This window comes from Camelus dromedarius, chromosome 27 (genome assembly GCF_036321535.1).
Source record: "Camelus dromedarius isolate mCamDro1 chromosome 27, mCamDro1.pat, whole genome shotgun sequence".
Classification (NCBI taxonomy): Eukaryota; Metazoa; Chordata; class Mammalia; order Artiodactyla; family Camelidae; genus Camelus; species Camelus dromedarius.
Window position 1 is genome coordinate 17,967,155 of NC_087462.1, and position 14,038 is coordinate 17,981,192.

General features: G+C 44.8%; 1 long non-coding RNA gene across 1 annotated transcript in view; it reads right to left on the reverse strand.

Moving 5' to 3' along the window:
* Positions 1-2,347: 2,347 nt before the first annotated feature.
* The window catches only part of LOC116148504 (uncharacterized), a 183,604-nt gene continuing 171,913 nt past the window's right edge, over positions 2,348-14,038 (reverse strand). Inside the window, exons 4-6 of the long non-coding RNA XR_004132057.2 lie at positions 5,567-5,696; positions 4,031-4,112; positions 2,348-2,548 (exon numbers count right to left, since the gene is read on the reverse strand). This is a non-coding gene — a long non-coding RNA (uncharacterized LOC116148504). The remainder of the gene's footprint in view (positions 2,549-4,030; positions 4,113-5,566; positions 5,697-14,038) is intronic.

The following is a 14,038-nucleotide window of genomic DNA, read 5'->3' on the forward strand; positions in this document are numbered from 1 at the left end:
ACTGGAGGCATAGTCATTAAGACCTCAGGAGGAAACTGCTGGTTTCCTTGACCACAGTTAAATGAAATGTTGGGGATAATTTACAGAAGGAATTCTTTCAACGAGTGTGGGTGGGGTTAAGGGAACCAAGGAAGGATGTTGAGGTACCCAAGCAAAGTGATATCGAGAAGCCATGATCACTTCTAGGCCTGAAGAAGCAATGGGGAGGAAACTGAGAGCTGGAGCTGGGAAAGAGAGCCACCTTGCAGGAGCTATGGTCACGGAAAGTCACAGACAACAATGGAACTGTATTCCAGTGGGAATAAATTCTTCAAACTCTCCTGCCTTTTGCCCTTCAGTCTCTTGCTGGATTATTCATTGGCTGAACCCAAACAGAAGACAGAGGCCAAAGGAATCCATTGAGATGAGCACCCCCATCCCCAACCAGGTACAAAAAAGGGCATAGAAGGGAAAAATGGAGAAAAATCAGCACTGAAGACTTTTAGCCTGTGAGTGACATGATCAGATTTGTGTTACAAAATAGATCATTCTGATTGCTCTGCAGAAGGCCAAAAGGGCAAAGATTAAGAACAGGAGGCCCTGTAAAGAGGCATCTATAGTAATTAAGAGAGCAGTAATCACAGTGGCCTAAGCCAGAGTGTGACCCAGTGGACAAATCTAGAGATTTCTAACATGGTAGAGCTTGGCCAAGACTATAAGGAACTCCAGGGCATTTCAACCACACCCACCCAGATCTGTGAGATAACTGAGGCTCAGAAAGTAGAAGGACCCTGGGCCAGAGGCAGCAATTTCCCCCACCCTCTCCAGCACACTGCCTCTGTCAACGTGCTCTGCCTGGATCAGACCCTGATCCTTCACTTTCATTCTCCAGGACAAATTCCTTCTTTCCTGAAGGCCCCTAAGGGTCACTGTGGCAACACCCACTCCCAGAACCTTGACTTTAACTTCCTGACTGTAATGTCTTGACTCCATGTCCTTCTTGCTTGGGAAACCTGAACATTAGCAGCACTGTAGAGCTGTAGAGCTGAGCTCACCGTGATGGCCAGATCAGAATAAACAAGGGGTGCTGGAGAAACAAGGCATGGCCTCTTTTTGCCTTTATTTCTAATAGTGAACAATTATTGAATGCTTATTCTCTGCTGGGTAATATTTAAATCCCTCAACCAATGGGGAGGTTATAGCTCAGTGGTAGAGTATGTGCCTAGCACGCATGAGGTCCTGGCTTCAATCCCCGGTACCTCCATTAAAATAAACAAATAAACATAATTAACTCTGCCCCAAAACAGAAAAATTAAAAATAAATAAACATAGTTCCCTTCCCTCAAAACAAAAAGTTAAAAAAATTTTGTTAATTAAAAAAAGTAAGTCCCATAACCATCCATGGAGATAGATATTATCATTCTTTTATGAGCCAACTGAGGATCACACAGATTAAACAACTTGCCCAAGATCCACAGCTGGTCCAGGCTCAAACCCAGGTGCCCTGCCTCTAAGCGTCTATGGTCTTAGCCACTGCTCCACACTGCCTCTCACCTACTTGGCACAGAGCTATGCCAGGCTCCCTTGTTTGCAGTATTGGGGCTGGGAGAGAGAATTCAAGGGCTCAAAGAGCAGTGAACAGTAAAAGACGGCAACCGTCAGTCCCTGTCCTCCCTGTGTGCACGCTACTCTTCACATCAAGAGGAGACACCGAATTCCCCTCGCCGTGAATCTGGGCTAGCCTCGGTGCATTTGTTTTAACCAATTGAAATCTGGAGTTTCTGCATATCACAAAAAGCTCTGCAGTTTTCTCTTCAGAGGCTCCCTCTCAGGAGCCAGCTGCCATGCTTTAAGAAGTCCAAGCCACACGGAGAGGCCAGGTGTAGGCTCAGTCTCCACTGAGCTCTAAGCAGAGAGTCAACAATAAGTGCAACCCTAGGGAGTGAACTGTCCTGGACAACCAGGCCAGTTGGGCCTTCAGATGACTGTAGCCCTGGCCACCATCTGACTATAATCACGTGTGAGAAGTCCAAGTAAGAACCACTGGATGAGCCCAGCCAACACAAGGACTGTGAGAGATACTCATAAATTACTCAAAGCCACTTAAATTTAGGGGTGGTTTGTTATGCGTTCATGGATAGTCAGAACAAAGGGTAAGGTCTCTGACCTCATGGAAACAATATTTAGACAAATGCAACATAAGCATACCACACACATTCCCTCTCCCACACAGCTGTTCACGGGGAGTCCCTTTCCTGGAAGCTGTCCCTCCTCTGTGAAGATCTGGACCCACGAGTTCTTGAGCCCAGCCTCCTTCTTAGTCTTCAGGAGTTGGCCTGCCTGCGAGAGCCTCAGTGTACAAGTGGGAGGCCCAGCCAGGGAAGATGGACCACATGCACTGGACCACAGCTCCCTGCCTTCCATTCCCTCCCACCTTCTGGCCATGCAGGTTCTCCAGGATGGAGTGAGGGTGTGGAACAGACTCTGGGAGCTGCAGGACTCAGACGAGAAGGAGGCAAACCAGGGGTGCAGCAGAGGACCATGGGGGCCTTGCAGGAAAGTTCTCATCCTAGAGAGGAAAAAAAAAATCCGTAGGTTATCCTAGCCCAGGAGTAGATTGAAGTCTGGGTCTAACACGGTTTCTCCACCTCAGCACTACTGACATTTTGGACTGGATAATTCTTTGTTGTGGGCTGTTCTATACATTGCAGAATGTTTAGCAGCATCTCTGGCCTCTACTCGCTAGATGCCAGTAGCACTCACCCCCGAGGCTGTGACAACCAAAAACGTCTCTAGACATTGCCAAATGTTCTGGGGTGGGGAGAAATGGCAAAACTGCCCCTGGTTGAAAATGACTACCCCTCCTTCTTTCTCTGCTCTGAAGACTTTTCCTCTCAGATCTGAGAAAAGCCTGTGATTTCTTGCGACAGCAGTCCTTCACTGGTCCAGGTGCATGACCTCATCTGTCTCCACCAGGCTCCCCTCTCCCCAGTGCTCCCCTGGCCAGATGGTACTCAAGCTCTCTGCAGGGCATTTCATCGACATGATGTAGCCCTGCAGGCTGAGTCCATTCCATACCCCTGGCTGAGGAAGATACAGGCCAGATTAACGGGGAGCCCCTGGCAGCTGTTAGAGCACAATCAATAGGGGCCACTGAAATGTCACCCAAATAAAACTACAACAGGGAGCCAGTTAACTCAGGTTTCCACACATGACTGCTGACAAAGCTGGTGAGACATAAGTTTGTTTGGTTGCAATTAAACACTGGGTACTCCTGCCAGCCTATGTCTGTTAATATTTTTGTGGCAAGTACATGCAATTTACACAGTGTATACAAGGCCTCACCACTAACTTTGACACTGGCCCTCTGAGAGTTCCCTGTAACAAGCCAGCCTGTTGAAATTCTGAAATTGAAAAATTCCCGATGCTGCATGTGCTCTTTCCTGGAGATGATTTATTAGAATGTCTTCATTTAAACAGTTTAATATGCCTCTAAAAAAACTGCCTAGTTCAGAAAATCTCATGCAATATGTGCATAAAATATGAATCTTTATTTTCAACATAAAAAAGCATTTGATTTTATTATTTTCTCCATTCTTACTAAAGATTGAACAGACATGTAGAAAATAATCGTGCAAAAAGGCTCCAATTATTCACCTGACATGTCCATGTCTCAGTCTGACCTGGGTGTCGATCAGAGGTGAAGGGGCAGAAACTCAGAGAAACTGCACTGGAAACCTTTTCTTTCCACTCCCATTTATTTCCATGTAAAATAAGATTAGTTGAATCCTCAAAGTTACTTTAATATGAAAATAAAGTAAAAACAAAACAAGAAACTGTCTGAAATATAAGTCAGGAGATGGAGAGGTGCAGAATCATCCTCTATTTGACCTTGGGGTTTCGAGAAAGACTGGATGCTAATTGCATGTGTAAAAGCCTCAGATCTTTTCCAGCGCCACTCTTTAGATCCAATTCCTTCTGCTCCAATGAAGACTTCCTTGATTCGCTGGGCAACTACGCTCTTCTGCACCCCAAGCAGGAAAGTACTCACCAGTTTGTCGATGCTGGAGAAGACTTCCCGCTGCATGTTTCCTATGTGCAGTCTCAAGACCACAAGTGTGTTACTCCTGGTCCTGCAAGAAGCAGAGGCCAAAATGGGATCAGACATGCAAAAATCCTCTGGGAAAATGCCTTTTGAAGAACAAAGGAGGAATCTTAGGAGGCAAGGAGAGCTGTCAGATCACAATGCTGGCCTGACTCTGGGGAGGAGAGAGGGAAGGGAGGGAGCTGGGTCGGCGGAATCTCAGACTGAAGTACAGAGCTAGGGAAGTTTCAGGCAGGCTGATGGGAGTCCTGGAGCCAGTATCTTGCAGGAATGGTCCTGCTTTAGAATCCCTCTTGTGCTCAGTCATTGTCTGAAATCAGCCCAAAGGAGGCAGAGCTTCAGAGTAGCCGGCACAGCGGATTAGGAGTACAGTATCTGGGGTTGTCTATCAATTACGGTCCCCGTGGCACAGCAGGAGTTCTGAGCAGTGCATTTTCAAGGCCACCACAGTTGTGGAAGCCTCAGTGCGGCAGAAGTCAATGGATAAATAGGAGAGATGAGGAAGGAAGAGGGGTACCAGCAGGTAAGTGGGGCCAAAGGCCAATTTGACCCACTTCTGTCCAGGGACCAGCTTACACCTCAAATGAGCACTAGGGCTATTTCCAGGCTTCTGACTCTCGAGTCCCAGGCCAGCATCAAGTCTCATCAGGTCAGCTAGTGCATGCCAGCCTGGGAAGCAAGCACCACTGACCACATTTTACCTAAAATAAAATGTAATTCAGGTTCCAGACAATCACTTTTCAACTGGAGTTTGGGGATGGAGACATGACAACACAGGGGGATTGTCAACAAGAAAGTATTTCCACTCTTATGATGGTATAGCCATTAGCAGAGATGATCCAAGAGTAGGGTAATATATCTACCTTAACACAATTGATACTGCTATGTGGGTAAGAAAATGCAATTAATTATTTTTTCAGAAATATTGACTGAGAGTCTTATGCATTGTCAAGAACTGTCCCAGAGGCTAGGACGATAGGTAAGACATATTTGGAGCTGTTCAAGAATGAAGAACTAAGAATATGCAGGGATAAGTCCTAGGGAGATGGGTTTAGATTTGAAATAACAAAGAATATCTTATTCCCTTTCAATAATTCTGTTATATATATCACCTTCTACTGTGCTTCCCAGTCCTTTGCTCTCATGTGGCCGTTGTGTCATGAATCACACTTTATTCTAATTAATTATTTATGGATTTATTTCTCCCTAAGAGTTGGCAAAATCCCCAAAGACTGGGAACGTATGTGTTAGTTCACTAATTAAATAAACAACTCATCGCTCATATATTTATTCAACAAAGGTTCCTGAGTGCTTTGTCTGTGCCTGCTGTTGGTATCTGGGGAGGCCAAGATGAGTAAGACACAATCCCTGTCCTCCAGGACCTCAAAGAAAATTAGGGGGAAAGATGAGGAGATACCAGTATAGCCCCGAGCGGTGTGTGCTACAGTCAAGGTAATTACTGAGAAGAGCGGGAGCACCTACCTCTGCTGAGGGGGTGGCAGTGAGGGAATTCACCACGGAGCCGATGAGTCTTGAGCTGCGTTATGAAGGACAAGTAGAAGTCGTCCAGGGTCTTATCCCGGCTTCTAGCACACAAGTCCGCAGTCTGATCCTGCAAAATGAATAAGCAGAATGTAACTGAGGGCATTTTTTCCCGATCGGCATCTACTGCCCTTCATCCTGGTAACAGCATCTCACTCCTCACTCCAGAAATGGGCCCGTGACCCAGGCCTTGGCAATTAGCTAATCAACAGGTTCTGGCTAGTGAGTGGTTCAGGAGTGTGGACATGGTTGAACTTGGGCCATTGAGATTCATCTCAGGACTTGGTTGAGCAGCAGGAGGACAGAATCTCTCTGTCTGCTGACCTGGAGTTGTGAGGGTGTCAGCCTGGGGAATCTGGGGGCATCTGGTTGAGAGAAATCTGCCTGAAGTTACATAGAGAAAGAAGGACTGAGAGGTGGAGAGAAAGAAATTGGGTCCTGATGACATTGTTTTAGCTCCTAGATCCAGAAATACAGTAAGTGGGTCTAGTCCTTATCTGTTCTTTGGGTGATCATTACCTTTTCTGGAGTGGTAAAATGGGGTTTAAACCAGCCTGAGTCACCTTTTCTATTACTTACAACCAAACGTGCCTTGACTAATAGTGATAAATAGCTATCTATAGTATAAATTGCTTCACAAAGTACTGAGTTCCCCATTTCCAAAATGGTTCATGGAAAAATCAAGACAAATCTATCAGAAGAGGAAATGCTATATTATTGGGGAACCCTAAGTCCTTTTCAGCCTTGCTGATTGAGGCTAGAATTTTGCATCTGTTACCTGAAGCAGAGAGTTAATTTGACAGAAAGAAAGGCAGGAGTGGACACAGAGAATCTACACCATAATGTCAACCAGACTGCCTAGCAGACTTTCCATAAAGGCTTGATATTGTTTAGGCTAAAGTATCATTTTAGAATTACTATTTACTTTCTGCATTTTTGGTCAGTGACAAGATGGACCCAAATCAGAGAGAACGGACACACTAAAAAATTCATTAAAAAGAATTAACAACAACAACAACAAAAAACCAAAACCAAAAACAAAACAAAATAACAACAACAAAAGAATTAACAGTGTTCAGGTTGGTGGAGAGGAAGTGATGTGACCACGGAGACATGGCCGCTGAGAAAGATATTTTTCTTTTCCTTTTTTCTGCTTGCATGCACCATCTAAGGGAGGAATTATTGTCAAAGTCCCAAGTCCTCCCAACTTCTCGACAAACATAAACGTCCTCACCACAGTGCCAAGCTTGGCAGGGACCTGAAGAGAAAGTGTCTGCTGCTCCCACTCCCCGGGGTTTAAGTCAGGAGGCCAAGGAATCTGTGCAATGTGTCTGGGGCAGATGTCGAATAGGGCAAAGCCTAGAACCAGAGGAGATGCATTTTATGAAACAGAAACACAAATAAATAGCTGACACCAGAAGACAGACCGTCTCCTGACTGTTTAGAAACCACCGGACTCTGGTTCTATTCATAAAGATGACATGTTCCACAGATCAGTTTTCCCTGTTACTAATCGAGGCCAAAGCACCAATATACTCCAGGCGCGTGCGGGAAGGGGCTGAGATGTGGGTTCAGGGCTCCGACATCTTTAATGACTCACTCTGGCTCTGGGTCAGGACACATGCAGAGTGTTTCCGTATTTGTCTGCTCTCAGTAACTAGGGGAGACATAGATGCATAGACTTGCCCTAGATTTCTAGCTCTTTTCACCTTCCTGTCAGTTTCATCTTTCTTCTTTCTTGCCTGTCTGCCTCCATCACCTGCTTTTCATTCCCTCTTAGCAGAAAGAACACTTTCAACTAGTCAAGAGGCATGGTTTCTGGTTCAGACCTTGTTAATAACTGGCTATTCAACATTAGGCATCTTATTTACTCTCTCTGGACCCCAGGTTCTTCATCTGCAAAATGGACTTAGGTAAGTGTTCACTCAATTCGTTAATTGAAAAATTCTAGTTGTGGCCAATACTTTGGTACCATCCTGCTATTTAGAAAGGTTGGGAACAGAAATTATCATTCTCAGGCTTCCTTGAAGCTAGGGTTCTACATTTGAATTACATTCTACCAATTCGATGTACTCCTGTGATATAGGAAAGACATATTCATTTCTTGTGCCATTCTGATGGATACGCTCTAAACGACCCCTCAAAGCCTAGTTCAACTCTGTGGGGTTTTATATTTTCTTTCCTGGCTATACCTTCTCTTAGGCAAAGAGCTTATTTCAACATCGTGGGTCCAGTTCATTTCTTCTCTTCTGAGTTGCGATAAAGCCCAAGAAATAGACCCTTGACAAGTCAGGGAAGGGTAAATGCTGGCTAGAATCGTCTTGCTCTGTCTGAAGTTTCCATCCTCTTTTACAGCTTATTTCTGGTTCAGCAGAACACAGTTCATCTTCCTGGGGTCTTGCAGCAATTCCAGAAAGAGAGATACTTGCTAAAAAGTTGGAATGGTAACCATGATGCCCTGTGGATCCTCTGGCAGCCATTATGAGGCTGGATTGTGCTGGGCACGCAGAAACGGTCCCCCTTTAACATCCCCTGTTGTTAATTTTACAGGAATGATTATATTTTTCATAACATTCCAGAAGCATCTTAAGTGCTGCTCCAGTTAAAGAAGACAGCTCTGGGAGGACAGAGACCTAGCTCTGGCTCCCCAATGACGTGGTAAGCAACCTTGGTAAGGACAAATAACCACTCTGTCTTTTAGATTCTCTGGGTCTAAAATCAACGAAGCACCATTTTCCCTGGCTGCCAGTACCTAAGACAAATAGCAGGCTCTGTAGTGCAGTAAGTTTTAAAATTGAGCTTGAGAAAAAAAAGTGGGTGTCCGATACTACCAAGGTCAATCCTGACCTTGACTCCATGAAGGTTAAACACTGGAAGTCTGATTCACCAAGACAAGGGCTAAAGGGAACCTCTGGGTAGTTGGTCCTTTGGCAAAATCGTGATGTGGTTAAAACTCGTCTTTTTCCTCCTTCCAAATGAGAGAAAAAAAAATCAGTTTTCCAAACTTCAGCACCAGAAGCCTTTCCCCACTTCCCTCTGCCCTCTAGATCTGTGCAGAGTTTCAGCTCTGCTCCCCTTCTCAGGGCAGGGGAAAGAAGTAAGCTCGTGTCTCCTGGGGCTGTGGTTTGAACCCAGGCGGCTGAGCAGCCCTGGGTAGCTTAAGGAGCACAGAGTCAGGGCCCCACAGCTAGAAACCCCACTCAGTCAGTCTTGGATGGCGCCCAGGTGTGCCAACTATTCCAAAGCTCCCACGGGTGAAGAACCACCAGGGTGTTGTTACCTAAAAGCACCTCTTCAGAGAGAAGAGGTTCCAGGGATGAACTAATCTTGCCTCACGTCTATTCAAAATTTCCATAAAGCAGGCTATTGCCACTCACTTTTACTTGAAAACTTCAAGGTAGCTAAATGGGAATTGGGCTCGTGCCATAAATAAGCTCGTAGAATCTTGTATTCATGCCAGGGTTAGTTTAATACAGAGCTTCTGTCTAGGGGTTGGTGCCCTGTTCTGGGAATTCTGCGCCCATTCTGCCTCCTGGCTTCGTTGTGTTCAAGGATCCCTCCCTCGAATGCCCTCAAGGACCTGGCTTTCGTCCTCCGTCGGGTGTCCTGCTCCTCATCTAACACGCTAGTACTAACCTGATAGCATCAAACAATGACAAGCACAGGGGCTGTGAGTCAGATCTTGTTCAAGTCTTGACACCACCACTCTATAGCTCAGGCGACCTTGAAAAAGATACTCTGAGTCTTGGTTTCTTCATCTGCAGTGTAGGGAGAATATCACTTATTCTATCAGTTTAGGGTTTGACACGCAGTGAACACTCAACAATTGTGAGGTCCCTTTCGCCCAAATTTCATTGTTTACCTATACTTCTTTCTACCTCTATTGTTTATGTGACCAGTAACCCCAAGGATTTTTAAAGGTAGGAATTGGGGTATCTACAGGAAGGTGTTTTAGGGATATAGTAAGACCTTCATGTTACAGTTGAAATTATAGCCTACTGGTCCCCACTAACTGCCTTAGTTCCCACCATAAGGGATCCTACCAAGGCGCCGAGGACAGTGACATGATGGGGGAAACTAACCAATGTAGTGAGAGGAGTGATCTGAAAAAAGCCCTCTGACAGTCACATGTGGGAGGCTGAAAAATAAGCCCAGAGAAGACCTGGAAAGGGCAAACTACCAGATGTCCAACTAGGAAGCAGAAATCCTGCCTAGAGTCTGTTTCCAACCACAGAATCTGAATTTTGGGAAGAAAGCATTAAAAACAATAAATTACTCCAAATGGCAAATTTAGGATTCAACTGCCTCAAACTGTAACAACTTAGGCACTTGTAGAAGAGAAATATTCCAGATGGCAACGTGGAAGGATGAATTATAGAGGAGGAAGCGGCTAATATCCTGTGCAAGACTTTGAAGCAAAGCAAAGAGGGAGCCTTCCTTAAAGGAGCCGACCAGAAGAGGCTGGTGTTTCTAAGACACAGAAACAGGGTGCCATTTCTATACGGTCAGCTGGCCACTGGCCAGCCCTGGGTGCTCAGGGCTCAAGTCTGATTTCAAATTGCCTTCTATCTTCCAAGAGATTATGGAGCAAATGGCTCTGGTGGATGCCCTCAGGAGGGCATCTGGAGTGACTGCTTAATTCAGGGTTCCGTGGGCCGAGGTAGCGTGTCAAACTGTTCCTGGTCCCCTTTCGTCTTCTCTCTCTTATTATAAGAGGTCACTTCAGCCCTGGAACCAAGGGGATTGAATCTGAACAGGTGAACTGAAGGAACCTGGCTGCATTCTGGTCAAAGGGGCCTTAGTTCTGGCTTCTCCAAATGTTGCCCTTAGATGCACCATGTGATCTGACTACATGACACCTCCATGTCACCTCGGAGATTACTGGAAATGCAGCACCCCAAATCTACCAAATCAGAACTTGCATTTTAACATGGTCCACAGGTGTTTTGTATGCATGCTAAGATTCGAGAAGCAATGGTCTAGAAGATTTTATAGGTGAAAAGAGGTATGTAGTCCCACAAAGATCCCCGTATTCATCAGAAAGGACAGTTCCCATTGAGGTTAGTTAATATTTTCAACAATACTGCACCTCAGTGAGTCTACAAGCTCCTGATAGTACTGCCAAGGCCTTGACCTCAATACTACTAATAAAAGCCTTTTCCATCTGATGTTAAGTCCTTAAACGAAGGGCCGTCCAGTGCTCAGTCTCAGCCTCCGTTACTCCGTTCTGTTGTTTCTCCCCCTTTTCTCATGGGACAACTCATCCCAACTGGAGGAAAGTCATGGCATGAAGGAAAGTTGGATAAAATCCTATTTTGGTTTCTCAACACATTAAAAAAAAATTCAGATTCCTTCCTGTGGTCTTACAAGGCCCGTCATGGCCTGGCACTTGAATGTATCTTAGAGCCTATTTCTTGCCTCTCTGCTCTAAACACTCTGGCTTTCTTTCTTTCCGGATCCACACACCAAGTTCATTCCCAGCTCTGAGCATTTCCAGCCATTGCTTTCTCCATGGGAATGCTCTTTCCTTCCTCATATCTTATTGCTGACTCCTCATCATTCAGGTCTCACCGCGAATACTCTTTTGCTAGAAGGACCAACCCTGCCACTGTCTCTGAAATCCCACCCACCTCATCCATCTCCATCACATTATCCTGTGTGATCTTCCTCACTGTACTTCACATTACCTGGTGTTCTCTTATTTATATTTACTAATGTTTTCCTCCTCCCCTATAACATGTAATAAAGCTTTAGAAGAGCAGGGAACAAGTTCCTCTTACTGACTGGTATATCCTACGTGCCTAGAACAGTGCCTGACAGAGTATTTACTCAATGAATGTTTACTGAATTTGAGTGAATGACAGTGCTAGTGTGAAATCATTGATTTTTTGATTATCAGTGCATTCCTGATTTCCTTCCTCTAAACACTCCACTCATGCCCACAGACAACTCCAAAGGGCTCAGGTGGCAGAGCCTGAGTTAAGGATGTTTTAGGTCTTGTCTATAGCACTGAGACAGGTCATGTTTTGGTCACTTCAGAGCTATGTGGTATTTCAATCAATATAGTTCTACAAACACTTACAGACTGCCTGCCCATGTACAAGGCCCTGTGAAATAGAACAGGGAATATTATAAGATCTTGACCTCAAGGGCCTCTCTTCAATCAGGCAGACAGGTAGACAAGCTAATCAATTTTGTGCAATATGAAAAGTGCCACAGCCCCAGTAAGTTCAAATTATTGATGTGCAAAGGAAGAGTTTAACTCCAAATGGGGGAAGATTAGTGATAATTTCCCAAAAGAAATGATGTCTGATTTGGGTTTTAACGCACAACTAGGAGCTTGCTGGAGGCACATAAAGGCAAAATGCATTCCAGGGAGACAAAATGGCCTGTACAAAGGTACAGAAACAAGAAAGCGGGTCGAGGGGACTGCAAATAGTTTGGCGATGCCAGAATGCAAAGTGCGCAGTTCGGGCAGGCAGAAGCAAACAGGCTGGGAAAGGAGTCAGGAGCTGGTGATAACACATCTCCTTGAGGTGCTGGGCCTACTTCATGTTTGAGGTCAGATGCAAATATCTCAAATTCATTTTAGTCCAAAAGAGCCAGCAGTGGATTTAGCTGAGTGCATGTTGCAACCCCTAGTCCTCCTCTGTGCTCCCCTTGGGCACCATGAGCACCATAGCCAGCAATCTCAAAAGCCCCCACATGCTGGACCCATTAGGCCCTGCCTGCTCCACTGTCTGAGTCACTTCCCCCTCTGCCAACCATAGGAGAACCCAGAGGAACTCTCCACTAAATGAATTTGAGATGACTCACTCCAAACCAGGGACTTGAAACTTGAAAACCTCAGCAGCAATGCCTTGGCAATAAGACTCTTGGTTCAGATTGTCCACTTGTTGTCTGGGGAGCCACTGGAAGTGAGGGGATAGGGCAGGAGTATCTGGGGGAGGGCGTTTGAAGCAGAAATGCTGGGTTTTCCCAGAGCGTTGGAAAGACAACAGCACCCAATGCATGTCATTGCTTGTTTGAGATCCAACTAGTTGCCAAGAGTTAAAAAAATGACACTCAAACATATTTTGGGTGGTATACCTAGTTTTGTTGACAATATTTGATGCAATTTTTAAAAATAAGGAGACTTCACATTAAATCATATATTTCTGAATCCTTTCAACAATTTGAAAGGCCTGCAATAAACCACTGCAAGTGAAGAGTGGGTGCCCTTTCTACGGGCTGTATGCTCCTCATGTTTCCATGGCCTCACTCTAACATTTACATTCTGGTGCCCCAACACTTACACGCAGAATGCTTCATTGGTTTACTGTACCTTTTTGACTCCTCTGGACACTTGATTTTATAACCTCTATTCGGAAGCCATCACCGAGTGGGCAAACTCTGATGACATTTTCAGTAACAGAGGAATAGACCTCAAAATATAACCTCTGGAAAATTTCACCTGCTCAAAGCTTAGGTGTAAAAGAAATAATAATACAATAAAAGGGCATGAAGATGACCAGTCTTCACCTCCCACTTCTTCTCTCCTGCCAGACTCATGGTATTCACATTCGAGGCCAGGGTTATTTTTTTAATTCTCTTATCTTATTGTTTCTCATCATAATTAAATCATGGTTTATACTTAAATGGGTAAGGAGTGGAATGGCACTGTTGGTCTAGGTTTTATGAGTCTGGTATCCTCGCCCAGGAAACCAGACACCCAGGACAAAGCATGTTTTGCTCTTTCTTCCATCTATTTATGTTTTGTGGCTCTCCTTCCTTCCATCTGTGTTCGTCTGCCTGCTCTTCCAAGAAGCATTCCATGATGTCCCCAGGCTGGAAATACTAGCCTTCTCTTCTCTATTCAAAATTAGTACTTATTCATTTTTTGTTATGCAACCTCTTGAGTTTTTGTTTCCTTCACGGGGAAAATAATATCTACTTCATAAGATCATTATGTATGTTATGTCTGGACATGGTGAAAATGACCATTGCACACACACATATCACTTGCTATATGCCAGGAATCCACCCAAGGGCTTTGTATGTGTTAACTTATTTGATCTTCGCTACATCACTATAGAGTAGTATTCATGTTATGAAACCCATTTTACAGATGAAGAAGCTGAGGTACAAATAGGTTAAGTAATTTGCTCAAGGTCACCCAGCTAGTAAGTGTTGGAGATAAGCTTCAAACCTCAGAAGCTAGACCCAGGATCTATGCCCCTAACCATGAGGTAATACTGCCTCTCTTCCAAAGTTAGGTCTACAGTGCACAGTAGCGTCCTTTATGTTTGAGATTGCAAATTGCCCTCCATGATCTATTCCTACCAGTGCTATTTTGTATGTTTGGTCACATGCAGCCAGATTGAATCCCACCTGTTTTCAAAGCATGATTTGACTAGCTGAAAAGAATTATGG